Genomic DNA, 20,605 nt, shown 5'->3' on the forward strand with positions numbered 1-20,605 from the left:
TTAACTTATGTACCTATATTAAAGCAGTTCAACATTCTTCCTTCATGACTGCCTGGTTGGCTGAGTGGTTAGCATACCTGCTCTCCAGCCACGAGGCTGCAAGTTCGAATCCCACCAAGGGCATGGATGTTTATGATTGTCCTACTAACTGCTCAACTGTTTACCATATGTACTGCTGTAAACCTGTGTCCTGGCACGCAGTATGACCTTCGATGTCTTTGTGCCATAACAATCAAATCAAATTCCAAATCTTCTCTCATGGTTTCCCTTGACTGAAGATAAATTATTATTATTATTATTACCACCCCAAGACCTCATGCAGTCAAAGACTCATCTGGGAAGTCCTTATATCACACACACAGCTCATCATACCATGTTTTAAACACATTCAAACTCTTTGCAGATACCACATTCTCAGGCAAGGCATTCCAATCATTCACAACTCTGCAGGGAAAAAACCTGCCTCTCACACCCTCTTTATACAGCTTCCAGGGATGACCTCTGGTTCTCCCCTGATCTCTCACTATTCTCTGTAAAACTTCTCCAGCATTCATCCTATAACAACCCCTTACCAACTTGTAGGTCTCTATCATATCTCCCCTCTTCTTCCTGTCCACCAGACTCTGCAAATTACATCTTCTCAATCTTTCCTCATACTCGACATTCCAGAGGTCAGAAACTACCTTAGTCATTCTCCTTTGGACCCTTTCCAACATCTCTTCATCCTTCTGAAAACCTGGTGGCCAAATCTGGGCACAATAGTCCAGGTGTGGCCTAATCAAAGCCTTATACAATGGAACAAGAATCTCTCTACTTTTACACATCAGTGTCCTCTGCATCATTCCCAGAAGCCTTTGTGTTGTCTTCACAATTTTGGCGATGTGTCCCCTAAATTTTAGATCCTTATCCACTATCACCCCCAGATCTCTTATTTCCTCTACCTACAATATATTCTCACTAAGCATAAATTCTGCATCCAATCTTTGTTTTCCAAATTTTAAAACCTTACATTTTACAACATTGAATTCACATCCCGATTTCCTTGCCCAATCACTCAATCTATCCAAGTCTTCCTGTAAGACCACAACATCTTCACTACACTTCATAGTTCATCCCAACTTTGCGTCATCTGCAAACAACTGAATATCTCCATCCAAATCTTCACCTATATCATTAATATACAAGTTAAACAGCAATGGACCTAAAACAGACCCCTGAGGCACTCTACTAGTGACTTTTCTTTTCATGGATATCTCTCCCCCATACACAACTTGTTGATACTTATCGGATAGCCAGCCTCCAATCCAATGCACCAATCTAATATCCAACCCCATCTGCTCTAGTTTGACTGTCAACCTATCATAAGGTACTCTATCAAAAGCCTTTGCAAAATCCAAGTATATTACTGTGTATCCTTTTCCTCTGTCCAAGGAAGTAGTAACTTTATTATAAGTAAGTAAGTAGATTACTAAAACATGACCTCCCTTTAGCAAACCAATGCTGTCCATCAAAGATAATGCCATTGTTATCAACCCAACTCTGGATCCTAGTTCTCACAAGCTTCTCCAACAACTTAACCTGACACACAGATAGGCCTATAGTTTGATGCTTGAGTTCGCTCACCTCCTTTATGAAATGGCACAATCTTGCCTTCCTTCCACTCCTTAGGAACTTGACCGAGTGCAAGACTCATATTAAAAAAAAACGTCAAGGCACGTGTCAACTCCCTGGCACATTCTTTCAGAATACGTGGTGATATATTATCAAGTCCCACAGCCTTATTAACATCTAGTTTACTCAACTCCCCATACACCTCTTGCTCACCTACAGTCAGTCTCTCCTCCCCATCATCAACTGCTCTCAATCCCTCCATGAAGTCACATTCACAAGATTGAAAGATCTTTATGAACTGCTCATTAAGTATCTCCACCACACATTCTGCATCAGCTGTCTTTATACCATTTTCTCCAATCAATGTCATCCTTCCATAATCATTCTTTCTTTTGCTAGCTACATATCGAAAGAACTCCTTAGGATTCTTTTTGGCTTCATTAGCCAACTGCTGTTCATACCTCTCTTTAGCTACCCTCACCAACCAAGTCACCCTCCTTGCTTGGTCTTTGTAGACCTCATGGAATTGGTTATTTCCACTTTTCTTATGCTACCTCCACAATGCCCTCTTTTTCTGTATCACATGCTTAATCTCTTTATTCATCCATCTCACACCCGCCTTATTTAACCTTCTCACCCTTGGAATACATTTAGACATTGCATCTACTAAACAGTTTTTGAAAATCCCCCAAGCTGCATTGATCTCTTTTCCAGCTAACTCCTCATTCCACACTACACCACCTGCAAGCTGTCTGCTGAGCTCTTCATGATCACCCCCCCCCCCTTTATATGGGTATATGTGGAACTTTTAGTTCCACATATACCCTTTTCTCACAGAGGTCCTCACACTGCCGGCAACCACCCAGGTAATCACCTCATGGTCACTCTCACCAATTGGTGGATGATTAGACACCTCATTTATAATTACATCCTCTGATGAGATGACCAAATCCAGGACCCTCAATCCTCATGTGCCCTCTGTTACATACTGTCTGAGGTAGTTATCCCTCATAAACTCAAGAAACTCATTTTCTTTGCTTCCAGTTGCTATCTCATCATTCCAGTCTATATTGCCATAATTAAAATCACCACCATCCACATTACCTGGTCTATAACAACATCCCACCAAGTATTTGATTCCATTCTCCTCTATCTCACACCATACTGCCTCAAAACCACTGGCACTATTTCCCTCTTGTATCTCTACCTTATATGGACATAACTCTTTCTCTATCATCAATAGCACTACCCCCTCCCTTTTTATCCCTTCTGTCCTCATGAAACACATCATACCCTTCCATCTCTATTCCTGTCAGGATGTCATCTTCTTCCAACCATGTCTCACTTATTCCGACAATCTTTGGGCGAACAGACGCGATTAGTGCAACCATTTCAACTGCCTTGTTTCTTATACTTCTAGCATTTGTATACAAACACAACAGTTCATTTCTGGATCTACAGCTAGTTTCACTGATACCACTCGCTCGATGTGATCTCTCCATGCTCGACCAGGGCCATTTCCCTTTCTGCTTCTTCATTTTAAAACCCTTTTCAATTCCAACTGTTTCCTCTTGATCCCTGGTCATCCCATTCCTTTCCTGCCTACACATGCTCACCTCCTCTTGGAGCAACCACCTTTCTCATGCTGTGTACCCCTGCCCACCCTGAGCCTCCCCATTTCCCTGCTCCTCTTGCACACCCATTCTCTCATTTTCTATACTCATACCACTCACTTCCCCATTCATAACCACCTCTTCAATCTCTCCTGTCTTACTCTCCCACTCTTCCACATCACTTCCCACTCGATCTGATTCATTCTCTCTATTCACTTCTCTACCTTCCAGTAGCAGTCTCTCCAAGCGACTCACACCATAACCACTCAAATGCAGTCCATCACTCCCATACAGCTCACTTCATCCCTCAAACCCATTCCACACATTAACAAACTGTGCTCCCATCTCACACATTTCAGCCAGCATATCATTCATAATCCTTTTCTGCCTCATTTCACTACAGTCATACCTAGGCAACACGCTAACTACCCTTCATATCACGCTATTCTCTTTTATACTTCTAAGCAGCCTCCTGATATCTATTCTGACACACTCTTTGTCCTCTCTCAAATCATTCGTACCTATTAATACTATTAACTCTTTTGCTCACTCCTGCTTCATATCCAATGCCTCAATCACTCTACTCATTTTAGCGCCTGGAAAACATACCTTGTGCAGTCTATCCTCCAGCACACCTTTAATAATGGAGTCACCATACAACGCCTCTCGCTCATCTTTCGTTAACTCTTTCATGCTATCATTATTTATTTTAATAGTTTTTACCCGAATTTTCTTAATTTCATTCCGCATCCATTTCATTTCTTGCCTCATCCAATCCAGTTCAACTTCCGAATCTCGCACCACATTCTCTCTATCATTCAGTCTTTCTAACTTTCTAACTCTCAATCCCCTCTTCTCACTTTCACTCTCATTTATCCTTCTTTGTTTCCGTATTTTTGGTCCCAAATGCATCCAACTTTCGCTATCATTCTTCCCATTTTCACACTCATTCATCTTTCTTTGTTTCCGTACTTTTGGTCCAACATGCGCTGAACTTTCGCTATCATTCATTCTTTTTTCACTATCATCCATTTTTTCGATTTCTTCGTCACGCCATTTCTAGTTTCATTCGTTCTCTCAATTTCATTTCCTTCCGCTACTCTCACCTCACTTTTGTCCCTTTTAACTTCCGTTACGGTTTTCAAATCGCTCATTTTCTTTTTTACTGGTTTTTTAACATTTTTTTCCTCTCTTTCAAATCTCGCTACTAGCACTTTCTGTCATCAATTTCAATTTCATATTTGCATTCATCAATTCCTCGTTCAGATCACACTTTGCCCTCCTTCGATCCTCACCAAATATCCACAAATCATTTATTAATCGAAAGAATACATATAACAGACCTCACACTTAATGAAACACTTAACTAAATGATTTCCTCTTTCTCTGCCTGGAGTTTTCCAAGTTCCTTGTCATTGCCATTTTTCTTCTTTTGAACAAACTGACAATGTTCTGCAAGAACACCAGTCCTACATTGTTAATAAAATGTCTTAGAAATCTGTCCTTGCACAACATGGAATTGACACTGACTCCAGAATCTTCTGGTCTAGAACACTTTTACTCCATCAATGCAGTTTCAGATTTCAACATTTATTTAAGGAGAGAGCTAAGGCCTTGCTTCTTCATTGTTCTTTTATACCATCATGTGGCTGGTATTGTTTTTAAATAATCCATTGTTGACGTTCTACCTTGTACTACTAGCCTTCCTGCTACTGTTGATGAGTTGTAAATTTCAGATTGAAATATTTGGCGAATAAAGTTTACTTTATTTCCTGTGTCTATGTGCAATGATGACCTCCAACTGAATCTTTTTGACTGCTGGTCATCAGAAATAACTATCCTCCCTGAAAATGCTATACCTCTCACATTCATCTTATTGTTTCTTCCTTCTTGTTTTGAATGCTTCTGGCATTGGTGTACATGAAGTGCAATTATCTCTAGGACCACAGCTGCCTTATACTTTTATAATAACTGTACTCTTCCCATTTATTACAACCAGTGCCACTGTAAAGAATTTTTGTTCATTCTCACATTCATGCCTCACTAGTACCTGCATACTTACCTGCTCCCCCCCCCTCCTCCATGGTTCTAGTTTCCATGATTTTGAATCTTCAATCTCATCCCATTCAACAGGAGTTTTTTCATTCTCCAAACACCAAATCCATTCAAATCCAAACCCATGTAAGTCCTTTTGTCCATCAAACACTCGTTGACTCATTTGCAATGAAGTCCTCCTTCTCAACTTACTCATACCATGACAGTAGACTTATCTTTACTCTCTCTCACTCTTCTATTTTGCTTCTTTCAATTACTCTTTCATGCTCTCTCTATCTCATACCATATTTGTTGCTCATCATTCATATCCCAGAACAATCAACATTTTCACGTTGCCTTTCTACATCCTAAATAGCCTTATTAGCATTGTTAATCCTCACACTTGGGAAGCATGATTTTATCATGCTGCCATAAAGCAACAGGCATTTCCAGTCGTGCTCAGCAGATATAGCATTGATTGGAAAGGCACACAACTATTGCATTAAACAAGAATGTGATATAAAAGAAAATGTAACGAAACTTGCGAAACCTTCATGAAACAGCATCATGTTGTTTAAGGAAATTAACAACGTAGACTAGATAACTAAAAATAATTTAATTATTACTTCCTATATTTTGCAAAAGTTAAGTTGGCATCTTCAGGGATTAATAAACTGGCATTAAATGTGTGCATAGACATGCATCAGTTACAAAGATGGAACAAGAGATATAGGAAGACCTAAAGTCCTATAATTAATACAAAGTGGCAAGACAAACTGTAGGGGCTTAATAGCTGGATGTCAGCAAGAAGAGTTTTTTGATTGGCTGATGTAATTAGTTATTTTTTATTTTATTTATATAATTTATTTTTATTTAATCTTGTGGTTAGGCTGCTTCTTGAGCTTGCTAAACCTCCAAGGCTCTTTGCTGCATGTACCAACTTTTTCCATCCCTTTCTGTCTTGAGTCCTTTTATTTCAGTTCTGGATTCTCATCTCAGCTAAGAGTTCAGGCTAGGCTGGTTAATTAATTTTGGATAAGATGTAGCTTACAATAGTATAGTGCTAGTTGTTTTGGGATGGTATGCAATGATACGACATACTGGCACATCTAGTAAACAGTGACATGTGATATATGGATGCAGTACATTTAGAAATTTGTAATATTCATTAATTTTTTTACGTGTTTATGTAGTATTGAAATAAGCTTAGTTATTTAATGAAATTTGCATTTTTACTATGCATATTTTAAGATATTTGTTATAACTGTAGAATTTTAAATTAGTTTTATGTTTATGTTATTAACATGTGCCCTCCAGGCTTTGTCTCGTGCAAGTTATGCCTCAAGCAATACTGTACTGTATTTGTGGTGCTGCAATAAAACTTTTACTTTGTTTGGTTTGCAACTATGGCAGTATGTTGTTCATTCCAGTTGTTTTTAATTATACTAAATATTACTCCATTTTTCACTGACTGTGTGCTGTTTTTAGTGCTGCAGTAAAACATTTCCTTTGTTTTGTTTGCATCTATGTAGTATGTACTTGTAGGGGAAGATGTTTCATTATATAGGGTCATTTTCATTCTATACTGCTCAAAACAATTGATATTCTTGTTGTTATTCTTGTTAAAATTATTTCACGCTAAAATGTATGATTTGTTAAATTTGTAATAAATATCGATTATTTAAACAATATCTCATCAATTGCACCCTATCCATATGTAAGAAATATTTATTCATGTATAAAGTGCCCAATAGTTATAATTATTTTGCAGATATTTATAATTATCCAACAGAAATTAAAATATCCCCTAATTGTTTTGAGCAGTGCACTACCAAACTCCAGTATATACACCTGATAAGTACACAGAAAGCACTCAACAAATACTCATTTGTTGAGTGCTTTCATGTCCTGCCTGAAGGTAAAGTACTACATGAGTCTATTTGTCTCTTTCCATTGCAAACATGTTAAGTAAATTATTTGACTAAGTTTTATCCAACATTAGCAGATCTTCTGTTCATCTAAGAAGAAAAATGCAAAAAAATTGTCTTGAACTGTAAAGTAAAAAATGAAAAGGAATACTAGTTTTTTCAACCCTTGGGCGCCAGGGTTTCTTCTTGATGGGAGAGGAGGTGGAGAGGATCCAGAGGCGAGTGAGCAAGATGATAGCAGGTCTATGGAATGAACCTTATGAGAACAGGTTGAAGATTTGTGGGTTGCAGAAATTGGTTGATATGAGAAAAGGGGTGATATGATTGAGACATTCAAATTACTGAAGGGTTTCTATAAGATTAATTCAGGATATTTTTGAGAACAGGACTGGTGGTGGGAGGACTAGGGGCCATCCATGGAAACTGGGCAAGAGTGTGGTTAGCAAGGGTGTTAGAGCTAGCTAACCCTTCCACAGTTAAGAAATTAAAAACAAGTGAGAAAATGAGTGAAGAGTTTACTACAGAAGCTGTGTCAAAGACTGTTTTTGTTCACAATGATATTAGCATCCAACAACAAAGAATAATGGCCAAATTGTTGGACTGTTGATCAAAAAAAAAGACTTATGTGAAGTATAACTGGTAAATTAACAAAATAAGAGACAGATGCAGAACTGTTGTTTTGGTATATATGCTGCTCCTAAATTCAAGAAAATATATAATTTTTTCAAGGTGTCTTGCTTTAGTTGCTTAGTGGGTTATGATGGCTCTGCTTGCATGTGCATTATCCGGGGTGCATCAGTAGTGTCCGGTGCCTGTGTGCAAAACTTTAGTTGGTGCCTCTATCCCCCCCCCCTCCAATAAAAAAATTACTTAAAAAATTTTTTGAAAAGTATTTCCTCCTCTTTGATGCCTTTACTATCCTGGTGCCTGTGTGCATCGCACACATTTCACATATGGCCGGCGTGCCCTGTGCATTATGTAAACGAGTGGAAATAACTTAAAGTGGAAAAGAAGATTGGCATGAAGATTTCTAAGGAATGAGCAAACATTGAAGTTTAAACCATGAAGTTGCCTGTTTTGGAGAAAGTAGATAGCAACAGCTACTATCTTTAAGAAAGAAAATGTTATCACACTATGAAGTAACAAAATGGGTAAATGCTTTTCTAGTTTTCTTTTCATATTCTTTAAATCTTCAGTTTTTCCTGCTAGCAAAGAATGAATACCGGCACTTATTTTTTTTTATTATTTTTTTTTTTTTACAAAAAAAAAAAAAACATTGTGTGTGTTTTAATTAAATAAATTTAATGACTAGAAGCTGAGTGATACCAAAAGAGAAAAAATACTGTTTATGAGTCCACAGAACATTTAGAATGTCTTAGAACATTTCATTGGGTGCATAATATGAATGCCTTCAAATGTCAGCAATATGTTTGCAAGTTAATTTATAGCTGTTGTTTCTCTTGTAATGTATATTTTTGTATTTTTCTCTCATGTTATGCACCTGATGAAGTTTTTTAAGAAAAGGAAACCAGTCATGCACTCAAATAATATAATAGTATTTTTTCTATTTTGGTATCTCTTTGTCTTCTAGTGATTACATTTATTTAATTATGTCATATAACTAAGTGCTTTGCATCAAAAATACACACACACACACACACACACACTCACCCACTCTCTCTCTCTCTCATTCATTCATTCATTCTTGAAGGTGACCTTAATGTAAAGGTTGAAATGTAGAATATTAATGTTATTTAAAGTTTTTATCTCAAATGGTAGTTGAGTCCACATCTAATACAGACAAATCGGCCTTCAGAATACACACAATTTACAGAGACAAAAAATACTGTTGATGGCAGTAGTGTCGTAGTTGGATAATTAATTAGTAGTGGTGAGGATAAGATGTATTTAGCGAAGTAGAGTAGTGTGCCCTCCCACGATGAGTCCTTGGGCTCCCTGGAGTTGTCACGTAATAATAATAATAATAACAAAAGCTTCAAATCAGTTTTCTTGCATAATATTGTCATATATTAGCTATGTCACATAGCTAATTCTGTTGCATCAAATACACACACACACCCGCATGCATACATTCTCGAAGATGACCTTATGTAAAGGTTGAAATGTAGAATATTAAAGTTATTTAAAGTTTTTATCTTGATTGTAGTTGAGTCCACATCTAATATAACAAAAGCTTCAAAGCAGTTTTCTTGCATAATATTATTATTATTACCTTAAGATTCCATGGAGTCAAAGGCTCATCTAGGAGGTCCTTTTTGTCGTATACACACACACAGCTCATCATACCATGCCTTACACTCAAATTCTCTGCAGACAAACCCTCTCAGGCAGGGTATTCCAATCATTCACAAATTTGCTTGCAAAAAATTTGCTTCTTACTCCCCTGCTCGCACCCTTCTTATACTGCTTTCAGGGATGACCTCTGGTTCTCCCCTGATCTCCAACTGTTTTCTGTAAAACCACTTCAGCACTGATCCTATAACAACCCCCTTACTAACTTGTAGGTCTCTATCATATCACTCCTCTTCCTCCTATCCACTGGACTCTGTAAATTACATCTTCTTAACCTTTCCTCATATTTTGCATTCCAGAAATCAGAAAAAACTACCTTAGTCAATCGCTCAGAGGCGACTGACTAATGGTAAATGGAAACCTTTCATATCTCTTGTACATGCATTAAGTATAAAGTATCCTTTAAAACATGTCCAGGTTGATTAAAGCAATAACAAGACAGCTATTGGAATTTTTCTAACAATGTAAAGGTGTAGCCACTAAGTTTGCAAGTAGGATTTGCAAAATATTGTTACTTTTTAGGTTTATGGGAACATAGGGCAATCATGGAACATAATGTTGAAAGTTTATTTTTCACTTGGTTAGACTATAATAAATTTAGTTTAATCCTTCATCCAAGTGTGAGCAAACAAAGTTTGTGCCTGACAATATCTTCAGGACAGAAGTAAGGTAGTAGAACGCTGGGCAACTCGTAGCAAAGGTGGACCAAGCTAATGTCATTCCTATCTCAGTATCTCCCATAATGCAAAAACACATCTGCTTGTGGATATGTATAATGTTATGCATTAAGGGAAGGGCCACTACCCAGACCAGTTTCGACCTTTATTGAGGTCTTGTCAGTGGGAGCCAGGCCCAGAAGTGAAGATACCAAGGCAGAAGCAATGGAGAGGGTCATCTTTACCTATAGGAGTTGCCAAAAGGTGTGCCACCTTTTTATTAAATTACTCTGGATTTAGAGAAAGATGTTGGAAGTTTATTTTTCACTTGGTTAGACTATAATAAATTTAGTTTAATCCTTTATCCAAGTGTGAGCAAACAAAGTTTGCACCTGAAAATATCTTCAGGACTGAGGTAAGGTTACACTCGTAGCAAAGGTGGACCAAGCTAACATTACTCCTATCTCAGTATCTCCCATTACACATCTCCTTGCGGATATGTATAATGTTATGCATTAACATTATGTATAATGTTATGCGAAATTGTTATGCAATTTCGACCTTTATTGAGGTCTCGTCAGACCTCAATAAAGGTCGAAACCGGTCTGGGTAGTGTAAAAAAAACTACCTTAGTCAATCGCCCAGAGGCGACTGCATTATGGGAGATACTGAGATAGGGGTGATGTTAGCTTGGTCCACCTTTGCTACGAGTTGCCCAGTGTTGTACTACCTTACCTCAGTCCTGAAGGTGGGGGGGGAGGAGGTGCTTGGGGTTTTATGATCTCTCTTAGTGGTTGAGAATTCTTTTGGAAAAGCCATTTATTTATTTTAACATTATGTTCAAGGAAAATCTTTCTTTTACTTTGACATCTTAAACTGAGTTTCATGAAAATTTTGTTAATGCATTGACAATTCACTTTCCACTTGTCTCCGAAAACTCGCCTGTGAAAATGGATCTGTATTCCAGTACCTCGCTGCCAAATTTTAGAAATTTTAAGTCAGTCTTACAGAAGGTATTCTGGGATCTAAACTAAGGAAGTACTAAAATATGAATAATTAAAAAAGTTTCACTAAAATAGAAACTGGTATCCCAGAAATTGTTTAGAGGTCCTCCTGTTGAAGGGTTTGTGTGCAGCATTAACCCTGAAAGTCGCTGAAGATTCATTTCATTCTCATCTGGATTTTTTTTTCCCCCAAAAGCTCAAGGGAACAAGAGATAGCAAGGTAAATTTCCAGGTTTTGCCATGACATTGAGGGTAATGGTGCATTGATAACATGAAAATGGAATGCCAGTATGATGGGGAACTGCACTTAGTTTCCTTACAGATGCTTTCAATACAATATAAAGTACTTATAAGCAGAGCTGCAGAAAACCCCTCACCACAGGCGAGTTTTCAGAGACAAGTGGCAAGTGAATTGTCAAAATATATTGCCTTATTTCTGCACATAATTTACACTTTTTTTCTTTTTTTGATTTTAAAACATTTCATTCACTATCAAGTTATTTGATGAATACAACTCACCATCTCTGCTACTTAATCCTCCAAACTACATGACTACCATCAATGTACAATGCCATCTACTGACTACCACCACTAGTATTTTCACAGACTCACAAACATCCATGCCCATGGCAGGATTTGAACCTGCTGCCTTTTGGCTGGAGAGCAGTTACACTAACCACTCAGCCAACCAGGCCAGCGATATTTGCCCATATTGTTGTATTTGATGCTACCTGCCTTTGAAGATTATCATTCTCATATTTAGTGTTGATACTCTAGCTATGACTTTTTTTCCCATGATCCTTGTTGCCTGTATATAACATCTTGTATCTGCTGCTTAGAAGTATCTCACCTGGTTTGATCTTCTTTGTTTCGGTAATAATAATTATTATTACACTCTCCATGGAGTTAGCAAACTCATCATAGGAGGTTCATTCAACTGACAACATATCTATCTGTTACACTGAATCTTAAAATCATATTAACAACGTATTCCAGTAATGTATTCCATTCACTTATAATTCTCCATGTAAAAAATCTATTCCTCACATTCCTCTTCACCACATTCTTACACAACTTCCAGAGATGGCCTCTGGTTCTTTCCCTCTTGCCTTCTACTCTTTTTATAATCCCCTCTGGATTAATCTGATAAAATTCCTCCACTAACTTAAACGTCTCCATCTTATCATCTCTTTTCCTCCTATCCACCAAGCTCTCCAATCCACCCATGAGTTAAAGCTTAAGTGCTAGGAGGACATAATGTTGAAGGGTTTAATGGAGTATTGGCAGCACTAGGAAAGGATTAAAAACTAATTTTAATGCTTTCAATATTTCATCTCAGTCACTGAGAACATCTTCAGAGAGTACAAATAACACTTGTAACACACACACACACACACACACACACACACACACACACACACACACACACACACACACACACAACAACAACAACACAGTACTAAATGAAACATGTGGGTGATTCTAAAGTCCTATCTAGGTGGTGTTTGTGGGTATTTGTAGGTGGCTTAGGATGTAAACTGGACCTCTTACGATTATTGTTTCCCAAATTTCACTAAGTTTTATGCATTCATATTTGTTAAGATTAGGTTGATTTCTGAGTGCTGCTGCAGGTTCCAAAAATGGTCTTTCCTTTTTAAATTTACTATGGCAGATATATCTACAAACTTTCCCACCACCACCCCTCTCAATAATATGGCATCATTATAGGAACAAAGATTATAGGCTCTAACCAATAGAGCCTATAATCTTTGTTCCAGTGGAACCTCTTTCAGCTGAACACAACCATATACACAGCACCTTCCTATCCAATGGCTACAGTGATTCTCCTTTTTCTGAGTGCCATCTCCTGTTGGTGGTCGGCGACCACCTTGGGAAATTTTGAGCGATCCTCAGCCACTCTGAACAGTCCCTCAGAGCTCATGCCAGTCTGATGTCTGACAGCCAAGATTTTCATCTTAAAAGTGTTATTCGTACTCCCTGAAGATGCCTCAGTGACCGAGATGAAATATTGAAAAAATATCCAATCACAAAGTAGGTGACCAAGATATACAGTTTTCCTTTTTTTTTTATGGTATTTAAAAGTTCACGTGATTTCTCCATTTGTTCCAGTACTTCCTGATTGGACGTTTTTGTTGTTCATGGGATTTTTGACATTTGTCTGTATAACCACAAAACAAAAGCTTAAAGTTTTTTTTATTGATGTCTTCAAGATCAAAGTTTTTGGCACTGTACAGCAGTACAGACTTTACATAGCATTTAACCATGCATACTCTAAGCTCTAAATTTAAATTGCAGTTACACAGTGTTGTCAGGACAAAATTTTTCTTGCCATTTCAATTCTTTTATTTCCATTTCTGGATATAACCTGAGTACATGCTTGTCAATAAAGTTTCAAATTTCACCCATTTCAGCTGAAAAAAAAAAAAAAAAAAAAAATGTGAGCCTTGGAAAATCACGGTGAGACAGATTTGACTTTTTTTAATACATCCCAAAAGAAAAATCATGTAGCATCATTGTAAGTGGATAATCCACTGCATTATAAGTTTTCCTGTCATTTTTTGAAACTTTTAAGTTTCATGTTTGACTGTGAAAGAATTATTCATTTTTATTTTATTTTATTTTTTAAAAATATCCTTTTATTCAATATTTTTAATATTTCTTAGGACTCCTTTTTTATACAAGATAATTAATTCAACATTTGCTATCATGTTTTTACCCATTTCTGATAACTTTTAATTAGTTTTTTTTAATATATGTATGAAGCTTTAATGTTTGGCTCCCAGAATGTCAGTACTCCATTGTTGCAATTGTTGTTAAGCACAAGCGTAATGTTAAACAAACAATAAAATTTTATGTTACAGTAAAATGTTAAAATAGTGCATTCATCATAATATTAGGGAGAGTTGAAATATCTATATATTAATAATTAATAAATGGATTAGATTGGTATTTCATGATCAGTATCATTCAGAAGGTAGGGTGATGGAGGACACAGAAACAGGAAACTATTCCTTGCAGTTTATAGTAGAATAAGGAATAGATTTTTGGTATGGAGAATGGAATGTGTTATCAGAAAGGATAGTTATCAAGGTGAATGAATGTGCTGCATGGCAGACATTGTTCTTTCATTGTTACCTGTTTTTAGAGGTTTTCTGAAGATAAAAAAAGGATAGTACAGTAATAATTTTTTTTTTTTTTTTTTAAATTTGTGATCCAGGAAAATAACTGATAAATTTGTATTTATTTCTATGCAGTTTAAATCTTATTAAAGTATGTCCTACTTTACCAGTTTTCTGAGAAGTGCAAAAAATTCCAAAGTTGTTCTTTTCAGGGTATCATTATATGCAAAATGTGAAGAAGGAAAAAGCACAAGTAGTTCTACTACTCTAAATAGGTCATATGACTGGTTTTGCTATTTCTTATGTTCTTGAAGCATTTCAGAGTTGTAGAGATCAATCTTTTTTTCTAGATGCATAATTTATCTTGAATGCATTCTGCAGACCCATTTTATTAACATTTAATAAATAAATGCTTATATATGTTAGATAGGAATTCAGAAATCAGTAAAAGATTCAATAGGAAATACATTTTCCTTCTTCCTTTTGATTGTTTAATTAGCTGACAGTAAGGAAGTAATTTAGGTATAGAGTAAAACTTTGTGAGTTAATTATTGATAGAACAGTGTCTGTATACAGTCTTGCAAAATAAGGTAATTTATAAAAAAAAAAAAATTAAATAAGCGATTCTAATAAGGGAAGACTGCTAACAATATTAACTTATTAAAAACTAAAGTAACAGTTAAACTACAAAACACCTAATTCATTTAATAAAGAATCTTAATTTTATTCTTGCACTTCAGTACCTCCATAAAATCCTAGGATTCATAATAGATGAGACCTATTCTAGATCTTATTATGCTTATCATACAGGGTGATTTTGAGGATGGAGAATGACTTTGTCTATCATATCCTTCCCTTCCTTTTCATATATTTACTAAACTTAGCAATTTATGTCTCTAAATCTGGTCTCACATGAGAGGGCATTCTACCTATAGTACATTAATATTATAAATAGAAAAAAAAATCATAACTGATGTTGATTTGATACTGTAAGGAAACTGCTCTGTAGGACAGCAGCAGAAGTAGCGAATGAAGAAGGAAAAAAAAAAATTGGTGTAAGTTTGAAGTTGAGCTATGCAGGAGTGATGACTAGCCTAGCCATGTGTATTAACAGATTTAGAAGAGGATTATTGATTAGAAGATTATTGATGCCATTTCTGATGATTAGTAACCAAAGAAGTTATTTGTGTGAAAGAGTGGAATGAGAGAGAGGAGATGTCATTAATCACACAGTTCAGGATTTTTAGGAGCTCTTGTGGCCATTACTTAAAATGTGAAAACATTATTTCAAGCTGATATTTATATTTGGTCAGAGATAAAACTACGCTTGGGTTAAAAGAGAACTTAATGTTAAGCAGGTGAGTGATACTTGTAATATGTTTATGCTAAAAAAAAAAAAAAATCCAAGTTACCTGGAAGAAGTGGTATGGTAGTCCTTCATAACACATTTGATCTTAAGATTTGGGTATTATTAAGAATAGGAATGGATTCTCATATTTAGCTGGAAATGAGACAGGATTGATTTTGCTATCATTGAAAGCAACAAGTCATCAGAATCCCAATGAAGAATGGTTTGTACATGTACCCGAATTCTCAATTATAAAAGTAGATTTCTTTTAAAAATCAAGATGTAAGAGGAAGAATTCATCTTAAAATACTATTACCAGAATCACATGCAGGAGAATAGCTCCATCTACATTAATAGATATTCTAAATAAATTACAATAAAATAATTTAGTTAATAAATTATTTTTAAATATAAACAAAAAAAATTAATTACAAATTAAGAAACACATGAATGGTGAGTATTAGTCAGTATAACTTCCAAAAATTGAGAAAGTTTTAGGCAATCGCTTTTATTCAGGTTTGGATTGTGAATGTGTGCATCACAGATTTCTTTATATTCTTTCCAGAAGAAAATAACTTTTGTATAACATTTTGGTTTTGTTCCACTGAATCCAGTGTTTTGTAGATAATGCATGGCTTACCAAACCATATTTGTTGAGTTCTTGGAGTGAAATGTACTCCTGATGTTCTTCAAGACAAATTTATGTAGGATGATCAGTTTGTCCATAATGACATAAGCCACAAGAGCAGGGGATTCTGTAAACTCTAGGATAAGAAAGAGGAGAATATTTATCTTTTGGTGAGATAAGGAAGGTATTAAGTTTGCAAACTGGATGGAAAACGACTTGTAAGTTAATCTGTTAAAGTAATCTTGCTATTTTTTCTGCAAGTCCTGTAGCATATGGGGTGATTAGGATGACCATGAGGTGGTTGCCAGCAGTGTGAGGACCTCTGTGAAAAAAGGGTATATGTGGAACTACAAGGGAGGTGATTATGAAGAGCTCAGGAGACAGTTTGCAGGTGTAGCATGGAATGAGGAGTTAGCTGGAAAAGAGATCAGTTCAGCTTGGGGGATTTTCAAAAACTGTTTAGTAGATGCAATGTCTAAATGTATTCCAAGGGTGAGAAGGTTAAATAAGGTGGGTGTGAGATGGATGAATAAAGAGATTAAGCATGCGATACAGAAAAAGAGGGCATTGTGGAGGTAGCATAAGAAAAGTGGAAATAACCAATTCCATGAGGTCTACAAAGACCAAGTAAGGAGGGTGACTTGGTTGGTGAGGGTAGCTAAAGAGAGGTATGAACAGCAGTTGGCTAATGAAGCCAAAAAGAATCCTAAGGAGTTCTTTCGATATGTAGCTAGCAAAAGAAAGAATAATTATGGAAGGATGACATTGATTAGAGAAAATGGTATAAAGACAGCTGATGGAGAATGTGTGGTGGAGATACTTAATGGGCAGTTCATAAAGATCTTTCAATCTTGTGAATGTGACTTCATGGAGGGATTGAGAGCAGTTGATGATGGGGAGGAGAGACTGACTGTAGGTGAGCAAGAGGTGTATGGGGAGTTGAGTAAACTAGATGTTAATAAGGCTGTGGGACTTGATAATATATCACTACGTATTCTGAAGGAATTTGCCAGGGAATTGACACCTGTTTTGACATATTTTTTTAATACACGTCTTGCACTCAGTGAAGTCCCTAAGGAGTGGAAGGAGGACAAGATTGTGCCACTTCATAAAGGATGTGAGTGAACTCGAGCATTAAACTATAGGCCTATCTGTGTCAGGTGTTGTGGTTAAGTTGTTGGAGAAGCTTGTGAGAACTAGGATTCAGAGTTGGGTTGACAACAATGGTATTATCTTTGATGGACAGCATGGATTTGCTAATGGGAGATCATGTTTTAGTAATCTACTTACTTATTACAATAAAGTGACTGCTTCCTTGGACAGAGGAGAAGGATACACAGTAATATACTTGGATTTTGCAAAGGCTCTTGATAGATCTCGTTGGGAGCAACAAGAAGTCCCAGTGTAATTTTACAACCAATAGATAATATTAATAATAGGACTCTAGCGTTGATGTAGTAAGATTTTTTTTCCCCACCAGAGGTCAGGCCAATAATTGTTGTAATGGTTGGTCAGTAACTTTAGCAAACCATGTAGATTGTAGTGCAGCTTGTTTCTCTGTACATAGTATGTATGCTCCAGAAGATGACTTTGATATAAAGGTCAAAACGTCGAATGTGGATTTTGGATTTATATTAAACTAAAGTTTTACTCAAACATGGTAATTGTCTCCATAATTTTCCAAAATGTATTCTGATCACCGTATAAGCCTAAAAGAAAAGAAATTGATTGACTTAGAATGAGAACATCCAAAAAAGGAAGACAATTGTTATCTTCTACTTCCAGAGTAAATTTGATTCTTGCATTTATTGAATTAATTTTTTCAAGAAATTCATGAAGATCAGACAAGGAAGAGTTCTATACAGCAAACACATATTCAATATATCTGTACCAAACTGATGTTTTAGGTGAAAAAATGTCCAGAATCTGTTGTTTGAAATGTTCCATAAAGTAATTAGCGAGAATTTTGGAAAGGGGAAACCCCCATAGCTGTTCCCTCTATCTGTTTATACAGTTTGTTGTGGCATCTAAAGTATCCTGAATTAATGACAGTCAGACAATTTCAAGATATCAGGAGGAAAGTCTTTATCAAGTGATTCAATTGTATTTGTTAGAGGGATATTGGTAAAGAGTAAGACTACATCAAACTCACTAGAAGATCTGTGGGTCGTAAGGATAATTCTTAAAGTTTCTTAAAGTTTCAGGATTCCGCTGTACACAAGTAGATTAGTCGTGAAGTTACTTCAAGCTTATGCTTGGGTCTATCTATGACTAGACTACTTGTATATAGAGGATAATGACTTCACATTGATTGTCTTAGTATCTCATAATGCAAAGTGTTTGTGCACACACACACACATTCAGGCATGCATAATTCATTTCAGGCAAATTATGTCTTAATATGAAGGTCAAAACATTGGGAAATTAAAGTAATTAATTCTAACATGGCTGTAGTCTCCATAATTTGTCTGAAATGAATGCTGATCGCTGTGTAGCACTAGAAGAAAAGAAAAGACATGTATAATGGTATGCATTCTGGGAAGGGCTGCTACCCAGACTGGTTTGAGCCTTTATTGAGGTCTCACCAGAGGGAGGTAGACCCAGAAGAGATGCCAAAGTTGAGATAATGCAAAAGTAATATATTTCCCATTTCTTCTTCTTCTTCTTCAGGGGCGAATGCTGGTTTTGCAATTTACGCTTGCTCTTGTTATCATTCAGGGAGTGAGAGGTGTGATTGAAGTCTGATTAGTAGAATAACGAATTACTGACCATTTAAAACTATATATTTAAAAATTTATGTACATTTAATCACACAAATACAACATTTATTTTACAAATGATATTCTATCTTTTTCAATTTAGCTACTTGAATACAAATTCTACCTTATGGTTCTTCTTTATGAACTGGTCAATAACATCGTCATAAAAAGTTGGTTGTAACTTAATTTTCCCAAGCAACACGCACACTTGTAAAGGCTGGCTGAAGCTCACTGGCTAGAGCTACTTTGGCTGCGTATGGCTTGTGTTTAAGGTGACATGAAGGGAACGGAAATGGCTATGTGCAATCATGAAATCACAGCGCTGCAGCGAGGAAGTTCCCACAACCGAGCAAGGCAAGGTAGCTTTGATTAGACAAGCAAGCATCGGCCTTCGATACACAATGCAAAGCTCAATTATTGTCGTGCAAGCTTAAGACGTCTTCTGTCTACAAAAATAAAAGCCTAAATGGAATGCTTATAAATGCATGCATTTATTAAATAAATATTACTTCTTTCTCAAGTAATGAGCTTGCATAGCAAGCATGGAGAATTTGCCCCTGTTCTTCTTCTTCTTCACTTATAGTCAATGTAGACTGTTGAGGCACTATAAAGGTGACAGTTTGAACTACTATATACAAGTATATAATTTCTTGGCAAGTTTAATATAAATTATAACCAAGTGAAAAAAAAATTTTTCCCCTACAAACTGTCTCTGATCAAGAGTATTTTGTTAATAAAGTGATACATCTTTTCACTACTTGTATATGGTAAATATATGACTTCTGCATTATTTCAAACTTGGTATCTTTTCTGGATCTGGCTCCCACTGATGAGTCCTCAATAAAGGTTGAAAATAGTTTGGGTAGCCATGCATGGCTTAATCTTTGAGATCAACACGACTATTGGGATCAACTAGGTAGCACTTGACAAACAAATGTAACACGGAATCCTCAGTTTGCTTGGTTTTGACTGCATTGCCCATTCTTGTGGTGCACTGCAGTACGTTATGTCACAGGTATCGACATCTGACTTCATATTGAGGAGCGGCTGGATAGTGGCTCTTCCCGTAATGCATAGTATTATATACATATCAGAGAGGATGTGTGCTTTGCATTATGAAATACTAAGGTATTTTATTTGTCTCTATATATAAGTAGCCTGCTCGTGAAGATGCTTCACATGCAAACTTTGCTTGCTTGCACTTGGATAAAGGATTAAACAAGAATAAATGATATAAATTAAGTGTTTGCACTTATCTTCTAGCAGAGTGATGAATACTTTATTTATGAATAAGTATAAGTAGCACTTTGTTTCACTATACAGTGAAATACCTTGGAAACCATGTCTTGGAAAACAGTGTTTTCCAAGGTATGGTTGGAAGGAAAAGAAAAAATCAACCAAAGATCTTGGGAAACAGACATATCCAAGGTTATATATATATATATATAGAGAGAGAGAGAGAGAGAGAAAGAGAAAATTAATGTACATCACACAAAGTTGCAGTGATGTAGTTTGATTGGAGAGACTTGGTTTCAGATTCTGTCTGTATATGAAAAACCTTTATAAGGCCT

General features: G+C 36.2%; 1 protein-coding gene across 1 annotated transcript in view; it reads left to right on the forward strand.

Annotated features, from left to right (window-relative positions):
* Positions 1-20,605, forward strand: part of rt (Protein O-mannosyltransferase rt) — a 375,338-nt gene that overhangs the window by 5,376 nt on the left and 349,357 nt on the right. The window lies entirely within an intron of this gene.

Source organism: Typopeltis vanoorti, chromosome 8 (genome assembly GCF_054136105.1).
Source record: "Typopeltis vanoorti isolate ZY-2024b chromosome 8, IOZ_Tvanoo_1.0, whole genome shotgun sequence".
In the NCBI taxonomy this organism is placed as follows: Eukaryota; Metazoa; Arthropoda; class Arachnida; order Uropygi; family Thelyphonidae; genus Typopeltis; species Typopeltis vanoorti.